The 11,491-nt window shown below is 43.8% G+C and overlaps 1 long non-coding RNA gene across 1 annotated transcript; it reads left to right on the forward strand.

Moving 5' to 3' along the window:
* Positions 1–2,219: 2,219 nt before the first annotated feature.
* LOC140403056 (uncharacterized) lies at positions 2,220–10,086 on the forward strand. Its single transcript, XR_011938231.1, has 4 exons — positions 2,220–2,330; positions 8,066–8,177; positions 8,823–8,882; positions 9,277–10,086. It is a non-coding gene; the product is annotated as an uncharacterized lncRNA (long non-coding RNA).
* Positions 10,087–11,491: the final 1,405 nt, after the last annotated feature.

Below are 11,491 nucleotides of genomic sequence, written 5' to 3' on the forward strand. Positions count from 1 at the left end.
TGGCTTTGTGCGTGGAAAATCATGTCTCACAAATTTAATTGAGTTTATTGAGGGGTGACCAAGAAGGTAGATGAGGGCAGTGCAGTAGACGTTGTCTACATGGACTTTAGCAAAGCGTTTGACAAGGTACCGCATGGTAGGTTGTTGCAGAAGGTTAAAGCTCACGGGATCCAGGGTGAGGTTGCCAATTGGATTCAAAATTCGCTGGACGACAGAAGGCAGAGAGGGTGGTTGTAGAGGGTTGTTTTTCAAACTGGAGGCCTGTGACCAGTGGTGTGCCTCAGGGATCGGTGCTGGGTCCACTGTTATTTGTGATTTATATTAATGATTTGGATGAGAATTTAGGAGGCATGGTTAGTAAGTTTGCAGATGACACCAAGGTTGGTGGCACAGTGGATAGTGAAGAAGGTTATCTAGGATTGCAACGGGATCTTGATCAATTAGGCCAGTGGGCCGACGAATGGCAGATGGAGTTTAATGTAGATAAAGGTGAGGTGATGCATTTTGGCAGATCGAATCAGGCCAGGACCTACTCAGTTAATGGTATGGCGTTGGGGAGAGTTATAGAACAAAGCGATCTAGGAGTACAGGTTCATAGCTCCTTGAAGGTGGAGTCGCAGGTGGACAGGGTGGTGAAGAAGGCATTCGGCATGCTTGGTTTAATTGGTCAGAACATTGAATACAGGAGTTGGGACGTCTTGTTGAAGTTGTACAAGACATTGGTACGGCCACACTTGGAATACTGTGTGCAGTTCTGGTCACGCTATTAAAGAAAGGATATTATTAAACTGGAAAGAGTGCAGAAACGATTTACTAGGATGTTACCGGGACTTGATGGTTTGAGTTATAAGGAGAGGCTGGATAGACTGGGACTTTTTTCCCTGGAGCGTAGGACGCTTAGGGGTGATCTTATAGAGGTCTATAAAATAATGAGGGTCATAGATGAGGTAGATAGTCAACATCTTTTCCCAAATGTAGGAGAGTCTAAAACTAGAGGGCATAGGTTTAAGGTGAGAGGGGAGAGATTCAGAAGGGCCCAGAGGGGCAGTTTCTTCACTCAGAGGGTAGTGAGTGTCTGGAATGGGCTGCCAGAGGTAGTAGTAGAGGCGGGTACAATTGTGTCTTTTAAAAAGCATTTAGATAATTACATGGGTAAGATGGGTTTCGAGGGTTATGGGCCAAGTGCGGGCAACTGGGACTAGCTTAATGGTAAAAACTGGGCGGCATGGACTGGTTGGGCCGAAGGGACTGTTTACATGCTGTAAACTTCTATGATTCTATGATTCTATTTAAATTGAGGGGAAATAGATATAAGACAGATTATCAGAGGTATTGTCTTTACTCAGAGAGTAGTAAGGGGCTGGAATGGCCTGCCTGCAACAGTAGTGGACTCGCAAGCACTAAGGACATTCAAATGGTCATTGGATAGACATATGGACAATAAGGGAATAGTGTAGATGGGCTTTAGAGTGGTTTCACATGTCGGCGCATTATCGAGGGCCGAGGGGCCTGTACTGCTCTGTAATGTTCTATGTTGTATGATGGTTTCCTGATGGAATTCCCCGGATATTCTGGAGAAAGTTTGGTACGCAGAGATTGGGGAGAATGTGGAACTCGCCATCACAGGAAGTGTGCACAGTCAACAGCAGAGATGCATTTAAGGGTGATGTGGATAATTATATAGGAGGAAAATGAGCAGAAGGACAAACTGATGGGGTGTGGTGAAGAGAGAGTGGGAGAAGGTTCTTGTGTATCATTCTCACCGACACGGAGCAGATGGTCCACGGTCCACTGCAACACAGGACTAATTGTAACAGAAAGAGACAAACAATCAGACAGGTACCGAGTGGAACAATTTCTAAAATATTTAACTGATTCCAGCATTCATCAATCTGAAATGCTTGTGAAATGAACGTGTTTTGGATTAAATAATCATAGCACCTGTAATTCGAGGCAATTGCTCTTTTCACACGCGAATTTCCTACAAATACTTTCTGTTAACAATTTGTACCGCTCTGGGCTTTGCACCGCCTTTCACCAACATTTCACACGCGTTATAATGTGTTGCCCTTTGCAGGCAAAGCGTTGCGTGGGCACTTAACGTGTAAACAGGAAGTTCTCAGCCAACAGTCGCACAAGCTGAATTTTCCAGGGAGCTATTTTTAAACGCGACATGTAAAGTGTATGCATTTCCACCATGGTTTGCAAGCCGCGAGAGCGAACACAGAAATACCCGAGCGAAGAGACTTGGTAAATCTCACTGCGAGCGACCCGGGGATAGCAGACGATGAGCTTCTTAATGCCCTGAGCGTTGCTGCATCTCTTCCCAGGTTTGTGGCTACTTTACTTCTCATTCTGAACGATCCCATTGCCGTTAAGTTCACAGACTGAATCTTATTGAAAGGCTAAGGTCACTGAGAGAGTCTTATTGAAAGGTTATGATCACTGAGAGAATCTTATTGAAAGGTTAAGATCACTGAGAGAATCTTATTGAAAGGTTAAGATCACTGAGAGCGTCTTATTAAAGGGTTAAGACCACTGAGTGAGTCGCATTGAAGGGTTAAGATCACTGAGAGAGTCAGCCAAGTTGAACATTTCTCATGTAGCGATTTACCAGAATATTAGCTTTGTGTTGAAAGAAGTAATAATCTCCATATGATGAAAAAAGATCACATGTACACATTCTCCAATATATTGGAAGATGTGTTAAACAGATATAACAAATCTGCCCCTTGGGAAATGAAATGAAAATCGCTTATTGTCACAAGTAGGCTTCAATGAAGTTACTGTGAAAAGCTCCTAGTCGCTACATTCCGGCGCCTGTTCGGGGGGGGGGGGCGGGTTGGCTGTTACGGGAGGTAAAATATCCTCTGGCCCCTGTTGCCGGAAGAGAGTGTTGGGAGAATTGGATGGTTGGTTGTCCCCGCCTTCTCACTGGGGTCAAGAATGATCCCTCAAACCACGGCAGCAAAGGCATGATCAGCTGGTCAACATTGCATTAAACCCCGCTTTTCCTCTCGGGGTGGGGTGGGGGCGGGGGGGGGGGGGAGCGTGGAAGCGGGGAGTTTATTTGTTGGATTTCCTACATCCGACTTGCAACCGTTGAGTTGCACCTAAATAATATTTTTAATTCTTCATTTTTCCTGCAATATGTCTCTCTCCATTGCCCCCCCCCCCGTCCCCCCGCGCTCCCCCCTCCACCCGCCGCTCCCCCGTGCAACTGTTATGATTTAAAATGTAACCCTCGGCCTTTTTACTCGGTTGGGATTTATTAATGAGAGGATTGCCTGTCTTATACTTTATTGTAGCGGTTCTTCAGCCCGAAATAAAACTCTTCCTTGCCATCACAGAACCCGATGCGATAAACTTGTCTCTCTCAGGTATTGCATCTCAGGCAGTTTCGTCCCAGACTCCAGCGATCCAGACCCTCTCGGTTGGAAGCACCTTCAAGGCTCATTGCCACACGGGTTGGTTGTCAGCGGGAGCGGTCCACTGGTATAGACGGCAGCATAGCGAGCATCTGCAACTTGTTCATATCGTCACAAAGCACAGCTCTCCAAACGGGAGATTTTCTGGAGAAGTTAACGACAAATTAACTCTCTATTCTCTGATCATTGCGGGGGTGCAGGCCAATGATTCGGGAGCGTATTACTGTGCAACTAAGGTCTTCAGTGGGATGTCTTTCAAGTTTGGCAACGGTTCCCAATTGGTCATCACAGGTAGAAATTAGGAATATTTTAGAAATTGTATCAAATTAAGCGACAATTTACGCCCAAGAGTGATTGAATCTTATCCCACACACCAGGAACTCCAATGATTTACCTCTGAGGCCCGCCCCTGTCTGAAATTCCTTTTATGGAAAGGATCCCATTGGTCTGTTTGGTGAAGGGTGTGGACCCCGAATCATTTTCCGTCCGCTGGAATGTTTCGGGGCGTCTTACCGAAGGCGAGACCGATTCTTTTCATAGAATTTACAGTGCAGAAGGAGGCTAATCGGCCCATCGAGTCTGCACCGGCTCTTGGAAAGAGCGCCCTACGCAATGTCAACACCTCCACCCTATCCCCATAACCCAGTAAACCCCATGCAACACTAAGGGCAATGTTGGACACTAAGGGCAATTTATAATCCACCTAACCTGCACATCTTTGGACTGTGGGAGGAAACCGGAGCACCCGGAGGAAACCCACGCAGACACGGGGAGGATGTGCAGGCTCCGCACAGACAGAGACCCACGCCGGAATCGAACCTGGGACCCTGGCGTTGTGAAGCAATTGTGCTATACACAATGCTACCATGCTGCCCAATCTGGGACAATCGATCCGGACGGAACCTATACAATCAGGAGTTCCATAATTCTCCCGGCAGAATCTTGGAGCATTGGAGCTCTATTTACCTGCGCTGTTAAAATCAACTCCAGTCAACCTCTTCTCAGTGGAAATGTCTCATTGGAGAGAGGTATCAATTAGCATTTCCTCCTGTATTTAATGAGTAGCTTGTTTGTCAGCAGCATGTGTTTTGACATTTAAACTCCACCCTTTTTATGTGTCCATGTATCGTTATCCGGCCACTTACCCCCTTTCAATATCATACGTTCAGTGTTTAGCTTTCTGAATGTCTAATATATCTGTCTACTTGGGATTCACCCTTACACAGCGGGACATAATGCATTTTTACATGACAATTACAAAAGCGAAACTTATTTTTCTGCTAACTGCTTCCTCCTTCGATTGTGTTCTTTTCTTATTTGTAATACACAAATTTTCCAGGACAGAAGTAGGTTCTTCGGCCCTCTCCTACGTGTTGATGTTCATATTCCACACTTCTGCCATCTCCCAACCCATCTTCGATTCACCTCACCAAAATACATTTCCATTCCTGTCTCCCACATTAGTTTATTGAGTTTCGCATCAAATGCATCTCTACCATGTGCCTTAACCACTCGTTGTGGTAGTGAATTCCACCTCCCCCCCCCCCCCCCCCCCCCCCCAGTCGCTGGTTATATAACGTTGTCCAGAATTCCCGATTGGTGATATTAGGGGATGCCATATTGATGGTTCCGAGTTCTGGTCTCCACCATGTTTAAGTCAAAACAGTATTCTCGACATCTGCGCTCACAATCCGCTTCAAGAACTTAGCAGCGTCTGTTAGATCACGTTTCAGTTTTCTCCTTTCTAAAAGAAAGAGGTCCACTCTGTTCACGCTTCCTCAGTCCCTCTGTATCCATCTTTTGAAATTCATTTACGGGGTGCGGTTTAGCCAGTATTTATTGCCCATCCCTAGTTGGCCTTCAGAAAGTGGCGGTGAGTTGCCTTCTTGAACATCTGCAGGCCTTGTGGTGAAGGTTCACCCACAGTGCTGTTAGGGAGGATGTTCTAGGATGTTGCCCCAGCTACATGAAGGAGCGGCCATATATTTCCACGTCAGGGTGGTGACTGACTTGGAAGTGAAGCTCCAGGTGATGGGGTTCCTTGGTATCGTCTGCTGCTGTCCATCTAGATGATAGTGGCCGTCGGTTTGGAGGGAAGTGTCTGAGCGGCCTTGGTGAGTTACTGTAGTGCATTTTGTAGATGGTACACACGACTGTCACTGTTCGTCGGTGGTGGAGGGTTTCAATGTTTCTGGAACGGGGAGCAATCGAGCGGATTGCTTTGTCCTGGATGGTGTATATCTTCTTGAGTGTTTTGGGAGCTGCACTCATCCAGTAAAGTGAAGAGTATTGTATTACACTCCTGACTTGTGTGTTGTAGATGGTGGACAGGCTTCATGAAATCAGGAGGTGAGTTACTCGCCATAGGATTCCTAGCCTTTGACCTGCCCTTGTAGCCACAATATTAATGTGTCTAGTCCAGTTCAGTTTCTCAGCAATGGTTATTTATGGGTGAATAAACGGTGGTGTTGCCATTGAGTGTGAAGGGGCGGTGGTCAGATCCTCTGTTGTAGGAGATGGTCATTGCTTAGCACATATCTGGCGAGAATGTAACTGGCCAATTGTCAGCCTCAGCCTGGATATTGTCCAGCCCTTGTTGCTTTTGGACATGGACTGCTTTATTATCTGAGGAGTCGCGAATGTTGCTGAAATTTTGCAGTCACCCACTTCCCTGCAGTAATGTCCTGCAGTGAGGTCAGGAGCTGAGTGATCCTCGCGGAACCCAAACTGAGCGTCCTTGAGCAGGTTATCGCAGAGTAAGTGCTGCTTGATAGCACTGTTGATGACTCCTTCCATTAATTCTCTGACGATGGAGAGTAGATTGATAGGGCGTTAATTGACTTGTTTGCATTTGTCCTATTTCTTATGTACAGGACACATCTGGGCAATTTTTGACATTGCCGGGCAGATGCCAGTGTTGTTACCGTACTGGAGCAGCTTGGCTATGGGTGCAGCAAGTTCTGGAGCACAAGTCTTCAGCACGATTACCGGGATATTGGCAGGGCCGTTGCAGTATCCCGTGTCTTTTGCCCTGTCTTTATATCATGTGGAGTGAAACGATTCGGAGTCTAGAGTTATTCATAGGAATATAGGCGTTGTCAAAAAAGGGAGGTCATGCATGCAAAATAGTAATTCAGTTTTTCAATTCCATTTAATTAGACATTGCCCACAGAGCTTGGTAATTTTGTTTGTACGGCATCAACATACTCTCTGTCTCCTTTCAATTGTTTGTATCTCTGCAGCACATATCTCTCTCCTCCTCTATCAGATGGGGACTTTAATTTTCGAGTGAGTTTATATTCCTAAATAAATCCTCACGCTGAACTGGAGCCTGCCTTAAAACCGAATCCTTACCCTGACCGAAACACTAAACCTAACATTAGTTCCAACCCGAATAATAACTCGATTCCAAAACCAACCCCAACCAGAGCCCCAAATTTAACAAGTAACCAACCCACAACCATCAGCCTTCCTAGCAAAACGTGCATATCGAACGTGGCATATGTGACTGAAAATAGAAATAAGTTGAGAATACAGAAATTAGTATGTCATTATTGACGGACAAATATTTATTTTCCATTATTGTAAATTAAATTGATAGGCATTTTTAAGCAAAACGGTTAATTAAGGAGTGTCATTAGCGATTTGTGAAATTGTAGTCACGCTTAACCAATATATTGGAGGTTATTTTTTAAAACGTGTCCGAATAGATACTTAAAACACTATATTCGATTTTTTTAGTATAGGTACAAGGAAATATGCAAGGTAAGATGGAGATTGGAGAATAATACATCTTGCAACATGAATGAGGTGTGGGTAGATGCATAGAAATTCAGATAAATACAGAGTGAGAGGTGGGTATTGCACAGAGTTTTCAGCGGGAGGGGGTTGCGGTGGCGAATTTCAGAGTGCAGTTTATGATAATCGTCTGAACGATGTTGGAATCTCCAGAGAGAGTTGTGTAATGTGATTACTTTGAATGTATCTATCTATCTATCTTTCTATCTATCTACCTATCTACCTATCTATCTATCTACCTATCTAGCTATCTATCAATCAATCTATCTATCTATCTATCCATCTATCTGAATATCGAACTGGCTACCTACCTATCTATCGATCTATCTATCTTTCTGCCGTCTGTCTGTCTATCTGTCCACCTATCTATCTGTCTATCTGTCTATCGATCGATCTATCTATCCATCTATGTATCTATCTGTCTATCTATCTAAATATCTATCTATCTATATATCTATCTATGTATCTATCTGTCGATCTATCAATCAACTATCTATCATCTACTTCACCATCTATCTATCTCCCACTCACCTCTCTTTATATGTATCCATCTATTATTCCCTTTCTATCATTCGTCCTATGTCCTTGTTTCCATATCTGTCTCCCTCGACCCATCCAACTAATTAAACTTTTCAAATTCGATTCGCTTATCTATTCATTTTTCAGTCGTGTTTTTTGAAACAAATGATCTCTTGATGTTTGCGATATTGACAAGAGTGACATTGCTTGTCATCTCTAGATTTTCTGTGTCGGTAGTTCTGGGTCTCTGCTGTTCTTAATTGAAAAAGTTCTGAGTCACCATATTCCTTCTCAAATATATTTATTTTCCTCCGCTGCAGATTCTCCATTACCACACTTTATTTATTCCTGAGTGTTTGGCTGCTGCGGTTCTATTCGTTCTGAGTTTGTTTCTGGTGTCCGGGAGAATGATCTGCAGGAACCGGCAGTCAGGTAGAGATTGTCGGGAGACATTGAAACCCTCATGACTCCGGAACTCAATCCCTCTACCAATAAAGGCCAACACTCCATAGGCCTTCTTCACAACCCTATCAACCTGGGTGGCAACTTTCAGGGATCTATGTACATGGACACCTAGATCCCTCTGCTAATCCACACTTCCAAGAACTTTACCATTAGCCAAATATTCCGCATTCCTGTTATTCCTTCCAATGTGAATCGCCTCACACTTCTCTACATTAAACTCCATTTGCCACCTCTCAGCCCAGCTCTGCAGTTTATATATGTCCCTCTGTAACCTGCTACCTCCTTCCACACTGTCGACAACACCACCGACTTTAGTGCCGTCTGCAAATTTACTCACCCACCCTTCTGCGCCCTTCTAGGTCATTGATAAAAATGACAAACAGCAACGGCCTCAGAACAGATCCTTGTGGTACGCCACTTGTAATTGAACTCCATTCTGAACATTTCCCATCAACCACCACCCTCTGTCTTCTTTCAGCTAGCCAATTTCTGATCCACATCTCTAAAACGGGTCTCTCAGTCCGTTGATTTATGACTGAATTATTTACACTTTCGGGCGGTTCAGTATGAAATGGGCAATTTGTTCTCAGTTAAATGTCCTCTTTCTGACAGGCAACATGAAGATTGATGAAGAAGTGACACATTTCAGAGCACGTACAGAAGGAAAAAGCGGTAACTATGAATAAAATTGTATCTGAGCATATGTAAATAGGTTTCACATATTTTCAATTTAAGTTTGAATAATGATACTTGCTGCGAAATGAGCATGTGCGGCTTTGCATGGTGAATGCTGTCACAAAGCACCGGTAACATTTCCCAAAACATTGCACAATAAGTTACTCACAGAGAATGGGCGTCAAAATGAATATGTCAAAACACAGTTTGAGAGTTTTATGTTGTGTTAAGGAGATGGAGCATTGTGGAAGGGAAGTTGTTAGATCGAGTTAAGATGCAATTCAGCAATTATCTACCTGATTGGTGGGAAAGGCTCAAAGGGTTAAATTCCCTCACCTGTCGCCCTGATGATGCTCTGGCTCATGTTAACGGTGTCTGGTTTATGTTACAGATTCTTTATGCCCAGCTGGGGTTTAATGCGGATCCCACACTCTAATAACAATGGGAATTGAGAGTTGATCTTCTGCTTCCGGGGTATGACGCAGTTTAGAATGTTTCCTCTGTTTATCGTCATCGGAAGAACGCCTGGATATTTGAGTCTTTCGAAGAGATTGCCATCTCTAATGTCATACCCGATTGAATGCACATTTTTCATTCACAATAAGTAATACAAAATGCCGATTGGTCACCGAAGGAGAGTCTTCGGGCAAAACACAACCTGTTCCCTGTCAGGGGCACGTTGACATTAGCTGGGTCCCGACAGATTATATTTCCCCTTCTTGTTTCAATGTTTTTAAGTTTGATGTGCATGCTGATGTCGTCCTTGTGCGGAAAAAAGCGTATCCAATTTAACAATACATTAACAGCTTTAAATCCCAATCATTTCTCTGTAATCTTGGTAGTTTTCCAAAAGTGTCAGACTCCTATGAGTTTTAAGATGAGCAACAGCAAAAGTCTGAAAAAAGACAGAATGTTCTGAAGGCTGTTTGCTGAAAGGTACCTACTCTCTTCAAACAGTCTTTCCAAGAAATCCCCATAGAAGTGTACAACATGTAACTCTTGTTTTTTGCTAATTTTATTTAAATGTGAATTTTGACCTGTGATGTGCTTTGATTAATTTGAGATAGAAAAAGTATAAGTTAATAGTAATCAGGTTCCTTTTATTTTAAGAATTGTTTAACCGTCAATTGAAAAACTATTTTCTGTGATGTTAATGTTTGTAACCCTGTGTTAAGAATAACATTAAAAAATATATAAAATATATCTATTTTCAGTGCAATCGCTTCTCGAGTGAATTATCCTCTTCACGCATTTAAAAATAAATCAGCTGATGTATTTGGGTTTTTTGGCCAGCTTCCTTACAGGTTCTGGAACTTGGAACTTGGTGAAGGCAATCAAGAAGGCATACGGCATGCTTGTCTTCATTGGCTGGGGCATTGAGTAGAAAACTTGGCAAGTCATGTTGCAGCTGGAGAGAACCTTAGTTAGGCCACACTTTGAGTATAGTGTTCAATTCTGGTCGCCACCCTACCAGAAAGATGTGGAGGCTTTAGAGAGGGTGCAGAAGAGATTTACCAGGATGTTGCCTGGTATGGAGGGCATTAGCTATGAGGAGAGGTTGAATAAACTTGGTTTGTTCTCACTGGAACGAAGAAGGGTGAGGGGCGACCTGATAGAGGTCCACAAGATTACGAGGGGAATAGACAGAGTGGATAGTCATATACCTTTTCCCAGAATAGAGGTGTCAATTACTAGGCGGCATCGGTTTAAGGTGCGAGGGGCAAGGTTTAGAGGAGATGTTTTTTACACAGAGGGTAGTGGGTGCCTGGAACTCGCTGCCGGAGGGAATGGTGGAAGCAGGGACGATAGTGACGTTTAAGGGGCATCTTGACAAATACATGAATAGGATGGGAATAGAGGGATCCGGACCCACGAAGTGTAGAAGGTTTTAATTTATTCGGGCAGCATGATCGGCGCAGGTTTGGAGTGCCGAATGACCTGTTCCTGTGCTCTACTTTTCTTTGTTCTTTCCAAACCCTACTATCAAACTCGCTTCCGTTGCCTACAGTATTAATTTGAGATTTAGTTTGCTTAATGAGGCGATGCAAGAATTTGATCCATCAAATATTGCTCTGATGTTCCCGAGCTAATTTGATTAGCAAATTTCAGCACATGCCAACAACACGGCAGGGCGCTATTCCATAGAATAATATAAATCCTCTAGTGCAAATGGAGGCCATTCGGCCGCTGGAGTCTGCACCGACCCTCTGAGTGAGGGCCATTGCACAGTCTCACTCCACAGCCTATCCCAGTAACTCCACCTAACCTGCACACCTTTTGACTGGGTAAAGAAACCGAAACACAACGCAGACACGGGGAGAACCTGTAAATTACACACAGATCATTACCCATGGCCTGAATTGAACCCGATTACCCGTTGCTATGAGACAGCAGTTCCAGCCATCGTGCACACAGATAGACTGCACATAATTAATCACATGCAGGATTTGATTTCCAATAGCTCTTTTTATGTGCCCGTGGTCCCAAATTGTTTTCACCCACTTCCTGGAGTATATTAACGGTGTGTAACACAGGAAATGCGGCCGCCATTTTGCGAATGAGTAACATTCGAGGAAAGTAAGTTAAATATGTTCTTGATGATTAGT

This window comes from Scyliorhinus torazame, chromosome 26, assembly GCF_047496885.1.
Source record: "Scyliorhinus torazame isolate Kashiwa2021f chromosome 26, sScyTor2.1, whole genome shotgun sequence".
Lineage (NCBI taxonomy): Eukaryota > Metazoa > Chordata > Chondrichthyes > Carcharhiniformes > Scyliorhinidae > Scyliorhinus > Scyliorhinus torazame.